Genomic DNA, 15352 nt, shown 5'->3' with positions numbered 1-15352 from the left:
TTATCTGCATGCAATGGCTCGTTAAAGTTTCTAGTTCAGTTTTTTAAGCAAATACAGTTTGGACTTAGAATCAGAATGTTCTTTTCTTACTTTAGATCTCATATCAACTTCCATTCTATTATGAGTATTTTGCTGTTTAGAAAGTTTGATAGTAGTTCAATGAAACAATAGTTTCTGGTGACTCTTAATTGAAGAGTTTGATCTTGGTTCTGTGCTGTTATTGTAGAGCGGATTCAACTGGTCTACATGCTTTGATGATTAATTAGAATGTGAACCTCCAAATATTTCTCATCACGGTGAGAAAATGCATCGATGATTCTGTAAGATGTGGCTGTGGTCATTCGCATCCCCCATCTACCCATAGAGACAACAGTGAGCAGTTTCAGCAGACGATGAGCTCACTGAGAAGCGGAGCTAAGATTTTCAAATTTTATGGATTCTGAATTCTAGAAAGATGACTTATTAGGTTGTGGATAGATTATTTATACATACTAAGTGAATCTTTTTAACACAAATATAAGATTTAGACCAAAACTACAGATTGTAAACTAAAACCTGAGCAATTTCTCAGTAAAGCACGTTTAAAGCATTTATGTGTCACTAAAGCTTTAGTAAGTTTTCATTAAGTTCTACTGTGAAAGCATAAATCATTTTGGAACTTATTACTTAGAATCCACCACCCATCCCCTGAATTTTGTACAATCTAAATTCAGTGTTTAAAAAGGCGTTTCTGGGGCGAGCCTCGGAGTGGGGCATAGTAAAAATGCATTGGAGCGATATGTGGGGGCATAAGTGGTGTGAGGCGTAAGCCCCATTAGTCTGTGCTAGGATCGAAATAATCAGATGTCATGAGAAAGCTAATAAAGCAAACCTCGGAAGATGTCACATAAGAAACATGCGGGAAAAGCATCAAAAGAGACACAATAATTTTACGTGGTTCAATCAATTGACCTACATCCACAAAAGAGATGAGCAATCCACTAAAAGTGAGTACAAAATGTCAGGAAAGACAACCTCATACAATTCAGTCAGAATAAGAAAGAGGTTCACATAAGTGACACCGTAACACTTGTGCCTCACAAATTCTCCTCCCAAATAATACTCTCAAACATCTAGGATTACATTGTGGATGCTACTAAACTAGAAAAATAAAGCCTTTATTTATAAAGTCTATAACCTTTTCCTACGAGAAGATCAGCCAAATATGGAGCATTTATGTTTTTCTTTTTCCAAAAGAAAAACCCTATTTTAGTAAGAAAGGCAGGGCAAATACCAACAATTAGGCTCATCCAACCTAAAGACACTCTTACATACCAACACTCTTACATGGTGTGATATTGATCGCTTTGAGCTATGTCCACATGATTTTCTCCAAAATGACTTCACACCATTAAGAGATCCTACATCTTATGTAGCTTCCCAATTCCTTTAGCTACCAATGTGGACTTTGGTTCGCACACCAATAATCTCCCCCTCGAACTAAGTTCCACGTGGCCCATCACCACGATCCACGAGTTAGTTTACGAGATTCACTATACTGTGTGCTGCCCACACCCAACAATCTCCTCCAATGAAGTTTCACGTGGTCGCCAAGATCCATGGTGCCATCGAGATTCACTGTACTATGGGCTACCTGCATAGTTTGAGTATTTATGGCAATGATGTTTTAGATGAGCAGTTTTAATTATTTTTTTAGTCAATCGATGTTTTTTGATTAACGTTTTAATACAAAGCAGTTCTACGTACAGTTGCACTTATTTTGAACTTTCTTGAATTTTTTATGTAATTTTATATTGTATTATATTAATATATAAAATATTAAAAATTAAAGATTCAAAAGGCTTACGTCCTGCGTCATATCTAGTAAAACGCTTTGTCTCGTGCTGTGCCTTTAAAGCACTGTATAATCTTTTGCCAACTAATAAATCATAGTTGTGGAAATATATTGCTCACATCGTTTTGTGTCTATGAAGAAGTATGATTAGTGGAATTTGAGTATTGTTTTGGATAATTGGTATGATTAGTGGGAATCATATATCTATAACCTAACATCTACCATTTATATTTATATCTATATCTATAATTTATAATCTACAATCTATAATCTATATCTATATCTATATCTATCTATAATATATTAAAAGTGTGAAAAACCTTAGAAATATTGTTGAACTTTTTGCCCTTTATTAAAAATCGTTGTTTTAGACAAAATCATCTTTTCACTGTTATTTCCTAATATTTAGAGTTAAAAATTAATTAAATATATTTATTGTAAAACATTTCCTTATTAAAAGTCATTAAAATTAATGATAACTAATATTTTTTTCATTAATTTAAGAATTCTACTTTTATCTACTTTTAATATTAGGAGAATATTATATATTGACATATTAAATTGACATATTAATTTAAGTAGGATTTATCTAAGGTAGAATTCTAATAATAATTAAATTCTAAATAGTAAAAATAAAACCGCACACTCATTAGGTATGCTTATTATTTTCAACTCAGCTTAACTCATTGCTAATTAAGGATGCAAATAATGTCCTACTTAAAATAAAAAATCACATGTATAAAATAACCTATAAGCACCATAATCATAAAGTGAGTTGATTTTTTTTCGTTATTTTTTTTGATTGATAGTGTAAAAATTTAATTAAAGAACAGATTTTAATATTCTTCTTCATCTTTTCCTATTTTTGTAATTAGATCTTAATTCTATTGTTGTTGTAGAATTGTTTGTTTTTAATAATATAATATGACTGATTAATCTTTGCAAAGTGATTTGAAATTTTACACTTCATTAAAAATTTCCACAATAGGTAAAATCATTTAATTTTAAATAATTAAACATAACACGTGCGAGACACGTGTGGTATATATATAGTAATTGTTATCATCAAGATCATGGTGATTCATTCGTTTTAATTTATGAATTTTATTTTTCTTTCTAATTTATTTGAAAAAAATATCATGTTCCATGTTTTAGTAACTTTTTTTTTTTGTTTTGGAAACTTCAGGAAAATCCGCAATCACTATACCCTCTGAGCACTCTGTGGTGAGCACTGTGTGCGCACAGGGTAAACCCCTCACTATGCAATAGCTCGCAACCCAAACCACACAGGAGATGTAAACCGCACTAGGTAAACCCCGTGTGACGAGCTCTATTGAGAAGACATTAGGGGTGGATCGAACCCGCGACCTCCGCTATGGGAAGTCCCCTCAAACCAACTCAACCACCCCCTTGGGGCATGTTTAGTAACTTTGATGACTTTGTTTTTTGATTTTATATACTTACCCTATAACAACATGATCAAAATTATCGATTCGAGGAATAATTAGTTTATTAAAATCTCAAATTTAAGTCGTAATATTCTAGAATCTTTCTCTCACATCCAAATTGATGAAAAGGGCGGAGATCACTAATAACTTCTAATCAGAATAACAAAAGAAAGAGGACAGACAGGAGCAAATAATAGAATATGAGAGCTCTTCATCATAGGCAAATTTCGAGTTGCTTAGTTTGATTTTTTTGGGTATCAACAACCTAAATTCATGTTTGTTCCGGCAAGAAATCATCTGTTTCAACCATCTTTCTCTTAAAGCTTTTTCCTTCTTTGCTTTCTATTTAGAGCTTTCATTAGTTCTCACTTATTTTTCCGTTCACAAAAAATTTCTTTCTTTAGGCAGAAGAAAGTAAGAATGTCAATAGAAACAAATGAAATACCATTTTCACCTAGATTTTCAAGATCTTTGGTCGAGATTTCACTATTCAAAGTTAGTGAATGAACTTCTCTTGGTAAGAGACGCAGTTTAAGAAAAAAGGCTTCCCAAAATTTCTTTGATCTCACCAATTCACGTCTTTCTCCAAAATTTATTAATCAACGTTTACAACATAGCCGTGATTGTCATTTGAAACAGAGATCAAATGGTATCTAGTTAGCCTTCTTACTTTTGCTTAATGATTTTATATTTGCTACATGATCAGTGTTTTGGTTCTAAGATTTGTTTGTAGGGTTTAGTATTAAAGTAATTTCAAGGCGGATTCAGAATTCTAATACAATGACCTCAAATGTATTAATTTATTTTTTTAATTCAACTTTTATACATAATTAAGATTGTTTGATTGGTGGAATAAGGGATAACCGTCCTCTCTTAAAATTCAAAATAATTCTATTATGCGTTTAATTATGAGTGTTAATCAGTCCCAAAAATCATTATATACTAAAATGGTGGAATATTCTATATAGAAGGTGGATAAGTAAAGTGTCTGTCACGTTCCTAAATTGGGTCATGACATGTTCATAGTTCAACAACAACAACAACAAACCCAGTGTATTCCCACATAGTGAGGTCTTGGGAGGGTAAGATGTATGCAGTCCATACCTCTACCTCTAAAGAAGTAGAAAGGCTGTTTCCGATAGACCTCCGGCTCGAGACACGGAATACTACACAAATACATAGTAAAGCATGGAATAAGATGACATAACATAAATACGACACCCACAAGTAATAGAAAACAGAGAAAAGTAAACAGATTCGTAATAAAGCATGAAACAAGGTATTATAACAAGAATAATACCCCTACCAAGTAATTCCCTACACTAGCGACCCAAACTGACCCTAGCCTTCTGCCCTAATTCGCCTCCTCCAGATCTTCCTCTCTAGGGTCATGTCCTCAGTGAGCTGTAACTGCTCCATGTCCTGCCTAATCACCTCTCCCCAGTACTTCTTCGGCCTACCCCTACCCCGCCTAAAACCATCCAAACCTAGCCTCTCACACCTACGAACCGGGGCATCCATGCCCCTCCTCATCACGTGTCCGAACCATCTCAATCGGACTTCCCGCATTTTATTCTCCACTGGAGTCACACCAACCTTCTCCCTGATAGTCTCATTCCGAACTCTATTCCCCCTAGTCAGCCCACACATCCAACGCAACATCCGCATTTTCGCCACCTTCATTTTTTGAATGTGGGAGTTCTTAACTGGCCAACACTTCACTCCATACAACATGGCCGGACGGACTGCCACCCTGTAGAATTTGTCTTTAAGCTTGGGCGGCACCTTCTTATCACACAACACCCCCGAAGCGAGCTTCCATTTCATCCATCCCGCCCCAATACGGTGCGAGACATCCTCGTCAATCTCACCGTTACCCTGAATCACGACCCCGAGATACTTGAAACTATCCCTCTTACATACCACCTGTGATTCCAACTTCACTAACACCTCATTCTCCAGCCTCACGTCATTAAAATTTCATTCCAAATACTTTGTCTTGCTCCTACTCAACCTGAACCCTTTAGACTCAAGAGTTTGTCTCCACAACTCTAATTTATCATTCACACCCCCTCGCGTCTCAACAATCAAAACTACATCATCTGCAAAAATCATACACCAAGGCACCTCTCCTTGAATACGCCGCGTCAACACATCCATCACCAAAGCAAACAAAAAGGGACTAAGAGTAGATCCCTGATGCAATCCTGTCAAGACAGTGAAATGCTCTGAGTCTCCTCCCGCTGTCCTCACCTGAGTTTTAGCTCCATCATACATGTCCTTAATTGCTCTGATATATGCCACCAGGACTCCACTCACCTCCAAGCATCTCCAAAGCACCTCCCTGGGGACTTTGTCGTATGCCTTCTCCAAGTCGATAAACACCATGTGCAGGTCCTTCTTCCTTTCCCTATACTGTTCCACCAGCCTCTGTACCAGGTGAATTGCCTCCGTCCTCGAGCGGCTAGGCATAAATCCAAACTGGTTCTCCGAAATAGACACTATCCGTCTCAGCCTCACCTCGATCACTCTCTCCCAAATCTTCATAGAGTGACTCAATAACTTAATACCCCTATAGTTATTGCAACTCTGAATGTCACCCTTGTTCTTATAAAGAGGGATCATAGTACTCCACCTCCAAGCCTCGGGCATTTTCGTCGTCTTGAAAATTTTGTTAAACAATCTAGTCAACTACCTTAAACCAGCCTCGCCAGAAAACTTTCAAAAATTTACCGGTATCTCATCAGGCCTCGTCGCCCTACCCCTTCGCATCCTGCAACATGTTCATAGTTACAGAATTATAATTGTCGAATATGTTTTACTCACATTGTTCTTTGTTCTTATGAAGAATAAAATTAATACGAATTCCTGTAATCGATTTCAATTTGTTTGAAATTGAGGCATAGTTGTTATCATCAACACCATTGTTATTCATTTGTTGTTAATTATATGTTTTATTTTTATTTTAATTTGTTTGAACATGAATCAAAAATATTTTATTCAAAAATCAACAAGTCTTATAATGTTCCACAATTTCCACTATTCCTCACAATATAAAATAGTGTACCAAACCTATTATATCTTGCAGATATAATGAGAGATTAGCAGACCCTTAATTTCACTTGTTTTTGGGTGTTGTTTTTTCACATCGTATTAAGTTCCTTCTTCGCATTTTACTTTTTTCAAGTTAATTTATAAATTTCTACTCAATTCTTTGAAAATGTCTAATTAGTTTTTTTTTTATGAGATGAGCAGTTTTAGTTGTTTTTTAGTCGATTGATGTTTTGATTAACGTTATAATATGAAGCAGTTTTACGTACAGTTGCACTTATTTTGTACTTTCTTAATTTTTTTGTATGTAATTTTATTTTTAATTATATTAATATATGAAATATTAAAAATAAAAAATTCACTAGACATACATCCAATGCCATATCGTAAAATGGTTTGTCCCGTGTCCGCGCCTTTAAAGCACTGTCTAATCTTTTGCCAATTAATAAATCATAGTTGTTGAAATATATTGCTCACATCTAGGGGTGTACAGATCAAATCATCAAGTTAAATCGAACCGACGAACCAAACCAAATCGAGAAAAAAAACCGACTTATGGTTTGGTTTGAGTGGTTTGGCGTTAGAAAAAAAACCCGACCATTCTTGATTTGATTTGGTGTTAACCCAAAAAAAATTCAAACCGAACCCGAATCAAACCGACATAATATATATATATATATATATATATATATATATATATATATATATATAATATTCGAAATTTTTTATACATAAAATATTAATTATAATCTGCTTTTAAAATACTTTTTCAACTAATTTTAGTAATTTTCAATAATTTGAAAGTAGATGTTTGCCCTATATATATTTAGATTTGGGTCTTTAAGTTGTAATATTTGTCCATTAATTGCTAATTAAATGATCGAAAACCCAATATAAACTTAAAACCTAAATTTTTCACTCTTCATCTCACTTTTTAGTTTCAAGAGAGTTTTTCGCTCCTCATTTTTTCATAATTATGGTTTTTTATTAGCACATGAGTGAAAACATATTTGATCTAGTCTTCGATCACAATATAATTGTAAAAACTAAAGATTATAAAAATAATCCGAAAAAAATGAAAAAATCAAAAAACCCGAAAAAATCGACTAAAACCTAAACCGAAAAAACCAATTTTATGTTGGTTTGATTTGATTTATAATTTTAATAAATCGATAATTAGTTTTTTTTTTTTTAATAAAAATCGAACCAACCCGACTTATGTACACCCCTACTCACATCGTTTTGTGTCTATGAAGAAGTATGATTTGTGTATTGTTTTAGATTGGTATGATTAATGGGATTCATATATCTATAATTTATGTAAGTGTAAAGGGCCCTAAAAATGTTGTTTGAACTTTTTCTCTTTCATTAAAAGTCTTTGCTTTAGATAAAATTATTTTTTCACTATTTTTTCTAATATTTAAGAGTTGAAAATTAATTAAATATATTTTTTCATTATTAGAATTCATCAGAATTAATGACAACTAATATTTTTCATTAATTTAAGAATTCTAAATAAATTAAATTTGATTTGTCTACTTTTAATATTAGGAGAATTGTTATAAATGTATTTACGTTATAGTGAATGTCTATCAAGATCTACTTTGATATCTATTAGGATTTGAAACATCCTTCAGACTAGGAGTAAATTTTCCCTATAAATAGAGGGGTTTTGTTCATTGTATTTACAATCTGATAACCCCTCAAGAATCTCTCAAGAGAAGAAATAAGAATCACTCTCTCTATTCTCTCTACTCTTCTTCTTTATTCTTTCTTATTTTATAACACGTTATCAGCACGAAGTGTCTTACCAATTGAGATCTGTTCGCACGAGACTCTGTCAAATAAGGTGAGATTATAAATCTAAAGGTCAAGGTTAGTAATTCCTTATGTTATTTGTATTTTTCTATTAATGATATAGTTATTGTTGGATTTGAGGAAAAATAATTGATTTGGAACCATTTATATTTTGAATTTATTTCTCAAGAACAATATTATCAAAAGAGATGATAATATGTTGGGTTCAAGTCCTATCGATTTATACCTAAGACGCCTTTATATGGATAAGATGTTGAGTTTGAATCTCAATGCACCATATTGATATATTATGATGGCTAAGGCAAAATAATGGGTATTGGATGAAAAGTCATGAAATTCGACCCATTGAATATGCTCCATTCCATGAAGTGAATGTGGCAGCAATATATTATAAGTCTGAAAGATGACAACTTACTTCATTCTTGAGGTGTATTTAGTAGCAGTGCATAATATGTCTAAAAGAAGACAAGTGATTAAATGCACGAATATACGCGTGGAGGGACAGTATGATAATGATCATTAAAAGTGATGATATTTTCACATGCATATTATGATCATAAGATATGTTAGAGAAAAAATTCTCTACATCATATGTATGCCTCAATTTGATTTTGTAGTAGCTATCATAATTTGATACGCTTAAGACATGATTATATTCCATTCTTGGGGAATGAGAAACTTATTAATGCAAATGTGCACTTAAGTGTGATGGTATCACAACGCACCTCCGAATGAAGCAAAATAATTGAGAAGAGTTATTTCGAAATCTACTTCTAAAGTAGTAAATCTGAAATTTATTCATGCAACAGTAAATTTGAAATTTACTAAAGCAAAAGCACATATCATGGTAAACTTGGAGTTTACTAGATTAAAAGTTCATAAGTTGGCATGAACGATTGTGATATCCCGAAGATGTGCATACTGAGTAGTGAACATATATTGAAGAATTAGAAAATTCTTCATGAACTTTAATGTTGCTTGTTCTCATGATAAGTTGGTTGTACCAATTAATTTTGGGATTGGATCCCTCAAATCTGAAAAGAATAAAAGGTGAATAAGGGTTCGTTCACCTATCATGTGATATGTTGAAAAGATGCATCAATAAGATGATCACATGTACATTCATTGTCAGCCTGCAGTTTGACATTCATAAAGTTGCTTGCTCAACAAAATTGAGTTAAGAACATAGTTTTCAGATTGTGCAATCAAGAAAGTTATCTTGATGGTGATGGTTTGGCATTGAATGCCTTCGATAAATAGCTAAACATTGCTAATGAGAACAAAGCTTCATGTGTTGATCTGAAATATGATATGTTGCATACAATAACACTTGTATGCATTAGACCAATAAAATATGATTATTTCTTCCCCTCAATTAGTTCAAGGTCATGAACCAACTATTCCATCTAATAGTTTTGATGTGCGGTATACGATTAATGAATGTACCATGATGCACAAAGATGGATCCATCAAAGAAGATGGAGGATGTATGTTATCTTTCCTAACATAAGGGGGAGATTATAAGCAGTTATGAAGTATGTTAGGAATTATCATTAGATCCCCATTCAAAAGATAATTCAAGTCAAATGCCGAACGCATCTCATATTTAAGCTGCAAGTGCTCCTATTTTATGTCTCTAAAGGGCAAAGTCTATGCATGCGTGAAGTGTGATAGACCAATCGATTCCAAATGAAATAGTACTTGTATAAAATTAAGAGCAAATAATCATAATAAGAAGGTAATATGCGCTTAAAGAGCCTATGACATAACACTTCATGAAACCTCATGAGAGGTTTATGTACCTGAAAATAATGAAGTGATGAGATCTCAAAATGTTATGTCGCATTGTGAACCGATACGAAATGATATATCATCAATATCTTTGACACAATATTGGCGCAATATTGTGAAAGATTACGAGGATCTGAATTCTACGTTTATTTAAGCATGTTGACGTAGAAACATTTATCAAGTGACATGAAAGGATGCATTTTGGTAAGCGTAAAACTTATTTGATTTGCAGTCCAGACACTTGAAGATGTCACTCATGAAATGTTGAATATTGTCACTTGACAAAACTTATGTGAAAACTTTTTAAGGATTCAAACTGCTTGAAGCATATAAAAGTTTCTGGGAAACTTATTTATAATCCTTATATTGTATAAGCTTATTGCTTGAACATCATTGAAACTCTTGGAGAGTTTTCAAAGAAATAGATTATTTGCTGAAATTTGAAATATATTGAATTGGATTGGTTATGAAGTACCATATCTTAGTGCAATTGATGCACTCATGTACCTTGCAAATACTACAAGGCCTATAGCCTTTTCAGTCAATTTGTTAGCAAGGTATATTTCTTCTCCTACTATGAGACATCAAAATGGGATAAAACACATGAGCTTGTTTTATTCTAAAATTGCAGTCCCGATCTTATTGGCCATGCTGATGTTGGGTAGTTATTTGACCCGCATAAAGCTCGATCTCAAATAGGTTATGTGTTCATATGTAATGGTACTGTCATATCTTGGAGATATACAAAGCAGTCTATCGTAGCCACTTCATCAAATCATGTTGAGATAATAGCTATTCATGAAGCAAGGCGAGAATGTGTATGGTTGAGGTCCATGATACATCTCATTCAAGAAAAATGTGGTGTGAAATATGACAATTTACCCACAATTTTATACAGAGATAATTCAGCATACATAGCACATCTTAAGGGAGGATTCATAAATGGAGATAGAACGAAGCACATTTTGCCAAAGCTGTTCTACATACATGAGCTACAAAAGAATGATCAAATTAACGTGCAACAGATTCGTTCAACTGGCAATGTGACTGATTTATTCACCAAATCTTCTCCAATTGCAATTTTCAAGAAGATCTTTCACAAGATCGGGATGCAAAAGTTCAAAGATGTTCTCATTAGGGGGAGCAAATATGCGTTGTACTCTTTTTTCCTTTCAAGGTTTTGTCCCACCGGGTTTTCCTTGTAAGGTTTTTAATGAGGCAGCCTATATGCGTATTGTTAGAGATGTGTACTCTTTTTCCTTCACTAGATCTTTTTCCCACTGGGTTTTTTCTAGTAAGGTTTTAACGAGTCACATTATCTATCTAACATTCAAGGGGGAGTGTTATAAATGTATTTACATTATAGTGAATGACTATCAAGATCTACTTTGATATCTATTAGGATTTGAAGCATCCGTCTTTTACTCAGATTAGGAGTAAATTTTTCTATAAATAGAGGGGTTTTGGTCATTGTATTTACAATCTGATGACCCCTCAAGAATCCCTCAAAAGAAGAAATAAGAATCACTCTCTATTCTCTCTACTCTTCTTCTTTATTCTTTCTTATTTTATAACAAGAATAATATATATTGACATATTTAATTTAAGATTTATGTAAGGAAAAATTCTAATAATATTAAAATTCTAAATAGTAAAATTAAAATTGCACATACATTAGGTATGCTTATTGTTTTCAACTTAGCTTAATCTATTGCAAATCAAGGAAGTAAATAATGTCCTACTTAAAATAAAAAATCACATGTATATAATAACCGATAAGCACCATAATCATAAGGTGAGTTGATTTCTTTTTCGTTATTCTTTTTAATTGATTGATAGTGTAAAAAATAATTAAAGAACAAATTTGAATATTCTTCTTCATCTTTCCGTATTCTTGTAATTAGATTTTAATTCTGTTGTTGTTGTTGCTCCACAATAGACAAAATTATTTAATTTTAAATAATTAGGCGTTACACGTGCAAGGCACGTGTAGTATATATATATATATATATTGTTTTGGATTGGTATGATTAGTGGGATCTTTGTCTTCATTTAGATTGATGTATAGTAATTGTTATCATCAAGATTGTCCTCATTCATTCGTTTTAATTTATGAATTTTATTTTTCTTTCTAATTTATTTGAAAAAAATATGTCCGATGTTTAGTAACTTTAATAACTTTGTTTTTTGATTTTATATACCTACCTTATAACAACATGGTCAGAATTATCAAACTCGAGGAATAATTAGTTTATTAAAATTTCAAATTTAAATCGTAATATTCTAGAATCTTTCTCCCACATCCAAATCGATGAAAAGGATGGAGATTACTAATAGCTTCTAATCAGACAAATATAAGAAAGAGGGCAGGCAAGAGCGAATAATAGAATAAGAGAACTCTTCATCCGAGGCAGATTTTGAGTTGGTTAGTTTGATTTTTTTTTTCTTTGGGGTTTCAACAACCTAAATACATATTTGTTCTGACAAGAAATCATCTGTTTTGGCCATCTTTCTCTTAAAGCTTTTTCCTTTTTTGCTTTCTATTTAGAGCTTTCACTAGTTCTCACTCATTTTCCCATTCATAAAAAAATTATTTTTTTAGCAGAAGGAAGTAAGAATGTCATTAACAAAAAATGAAATACGGTCTCCACCTAGATTTTAAAAATCTTTGGACGAGATTTCACTATTCAAAGTTAGTGAATGGACTTCTCTCAGTAAAAAATGCAGTTTAAGAATAGGGCTTCCCAGAATTTTTTTGGTCTCACCAATTCAGGCCTTTCTCCAAAATCAGATAGCCAAGGTTTACGACGTTGCCGTGGTCGTCCTTTGAAACAGTGATCAGATGGTATCTAGCTAGCCTTCTTACTTTTGTTTCATGATTTTATATCGTTACATGATCAGCGGATTTAGGATTCTAGTACAATGACCTCAAGTATATTAATTCATTTTTAAAATTTAACTTCTACACATAATTAGAGTTGTTTGATTGATGGAATGAGGGATCACCGTCCTGTCTTAAAATTTGAGATAATTTTATTATGCATTTGATTATGAGTATTAATCAATCCCAAAAATCATTATATACTAAAATGGTGGAATTAACTATCATACGTAGAAGGTTGATAAGCAAAGTGCCTGTCAAGTTCCTAGATTGAGTCAAAACATGTTTATAGTTACAAAATTATTATTGTCAGAATATGTTTTACTCACATTATTCTTTGTTTTTATGGAAAATATAATTAGCACGAATTCATGTAATCGATTTTAATTTGCTTGGAATTGAGCCATATTTATTATTATTATTATTATTATTATTATTATTATTATTATCAACGTCATTGTAATTCATTTGTTGTTAATTATGTGTTTTATTTTTATTTTTATTTTAATTTGTTTGAACATGAATCAAAATGCTTTATTCATAAAATAACAAGCGTTATAAATGGCTCCACAATTTCCCACTATTATATTCCTCACAAATATAAAATAGCTAGCAGCACCTCTATTTGAAATAGTGCACCAAACCTATTATATCTTGTAGAGATCATGAGAGATTTAGCGCGCATTGTTAAACTCTCCCATCTTTATAGCTAATTTTTTAAGCGTGGTTCTTCCACACCGTATTAGGTTCCTTCTTTGCATTTCATTCTTTTCAAGTTAATTTATAAATTTCTTCTCAATTCTTTAAAATAGTCTAATTAGTTTCTTTTTGAGGTGAGTATCTTTAATTATTTTTTAGTCAATTGATGTTTTTGATTAATGTTTTAATAAGAAGTAGTTCTACGTACAGTTTCACTTATTTTGCACTTTCTTGAATTTTAATGTAATTTTTTTATTATATTAATGTATAAAATACAAAAAATTAAAGATTCACAAGACTTACATTTAATGACATATCGTAAAACGCTTTGTCTCGTGTCCGCGCCTTTAAAGCACTGCCTAATCTTTTGCCAATTAATAAATGTTAGTTGTTCAAATATATTTCTCACATTGTTTTGTGTCTATGAAGAAGTATGATTAGTGGGATTTGTGTATTGTTTTGGATTGGTATGCTTAATGGGATGATTTTGGTATGCTATATATTTTAGTCTGATTAGTAGGATTCGTGCATTGTTTTGGATTGATGCATAGTACTCCCTCCGTTTAAAATTAGTTGGCCCTCTTTCTAAAAAAAAAAAAAATTGTTTCAATTTACTTGTCCAACTTATCAAATCAAGATTATTTTACACAAATTCTTCCCAGTCTACCTTTAATAGGTATTAAATATAATTACACTTTTCAAAAATTTTAAAAATAACACTTATATTTTCAATACAAACTTTATGAAACTTGACTTTTTTTCTTCTTTTCAAAGAGTACTATTAGTATTCCTATAAAATTTTCAATCCATGCATGCATATGCTATAATTTTTCATGCTTAATTAATTATTGAGTCTTACAATGTTAAGAAGGGTAAAAAGGTAAAAATATACTCCTAATCATTGAATTTCTTAATGGGTGTGCCAAGGTTGAAAGGGTCATCTAATTCGAAACGGAGAAAGTAATTGTTATCATCAAGACCATCGTGATTGATTCGTTTTAATTATGAGTTTTATTTTTCTTTATAATTTATTTGAAAAGAACATCGTGTTTGATGTTTTGTAACTTTGATGATTTTTTTTTTTTTATATACTTATCTTATAATAAGGCTGTCATGTGGGCCGGATCGGACCAACCCGGAATTGGCCCATTTGAATTAACCGGGTTATGGGCCGGGCTGGGTTCGGGTTGGGTCTAAGTGGGTCGGACCGGGCCGGGTTCAACAGTAAAAAAATTAAAAACAATCCTAACCTGATCCACTTAACCCAATCCGGCCAAACCCACCCAAACCCAGTCAAATTCGGTTACAAAATCGGTCAAATCCAGTCAAAAATATAAAAAGAAAAAACTTTTTTTCAATATACATTATATATACCCACCTATATACATTATAAATACGTTAAACAATATATATACACTATATATATAGTATATACTACATTAAAATTTAAAAAATATATACACATATACATAATTACACACATAGACGCACCATTCAATATATATGTACTACTTTAAAGTTTAAATAAAATATACTACAATATATATACATTGCAATATATATATATATATATATATATATATATATATATATATATATATATATATATATAGTTATATACTAATTTAGAAAATATATACATATGTATACGTTAAACATACACATCTATACAAATTTATAAAATATATACACATGTATATGTTAAATATATACGTCTATAGAAGATATATACACATGTATACGCACCATTCAATGTATATATACTACTACTAATAAAATATAATACAATATATATATATATATATATATATATATATATATATATATATA

The sequence above is a fragment of the Capsicum annuum genome, unplaced genomic scaffold (genome assembly GCF_002878395.1).
Source record: "Capsicum annuum cultivar UCD-10X-F1 unplaced genomic scaffold, UCD10Xv1.1 ctg4984, whole genome shotgun sequence".
In the NCBI taxonomy this organism is placed as follows: Eukaryota; Viridiplantae; Streptophyta; class Magnoliopsida; order Solanales; family Solanaceae; genus Capsicum; species Capsicum annuum.
This window is presented reverse-complemented; position numbering follows the sequence as displayed.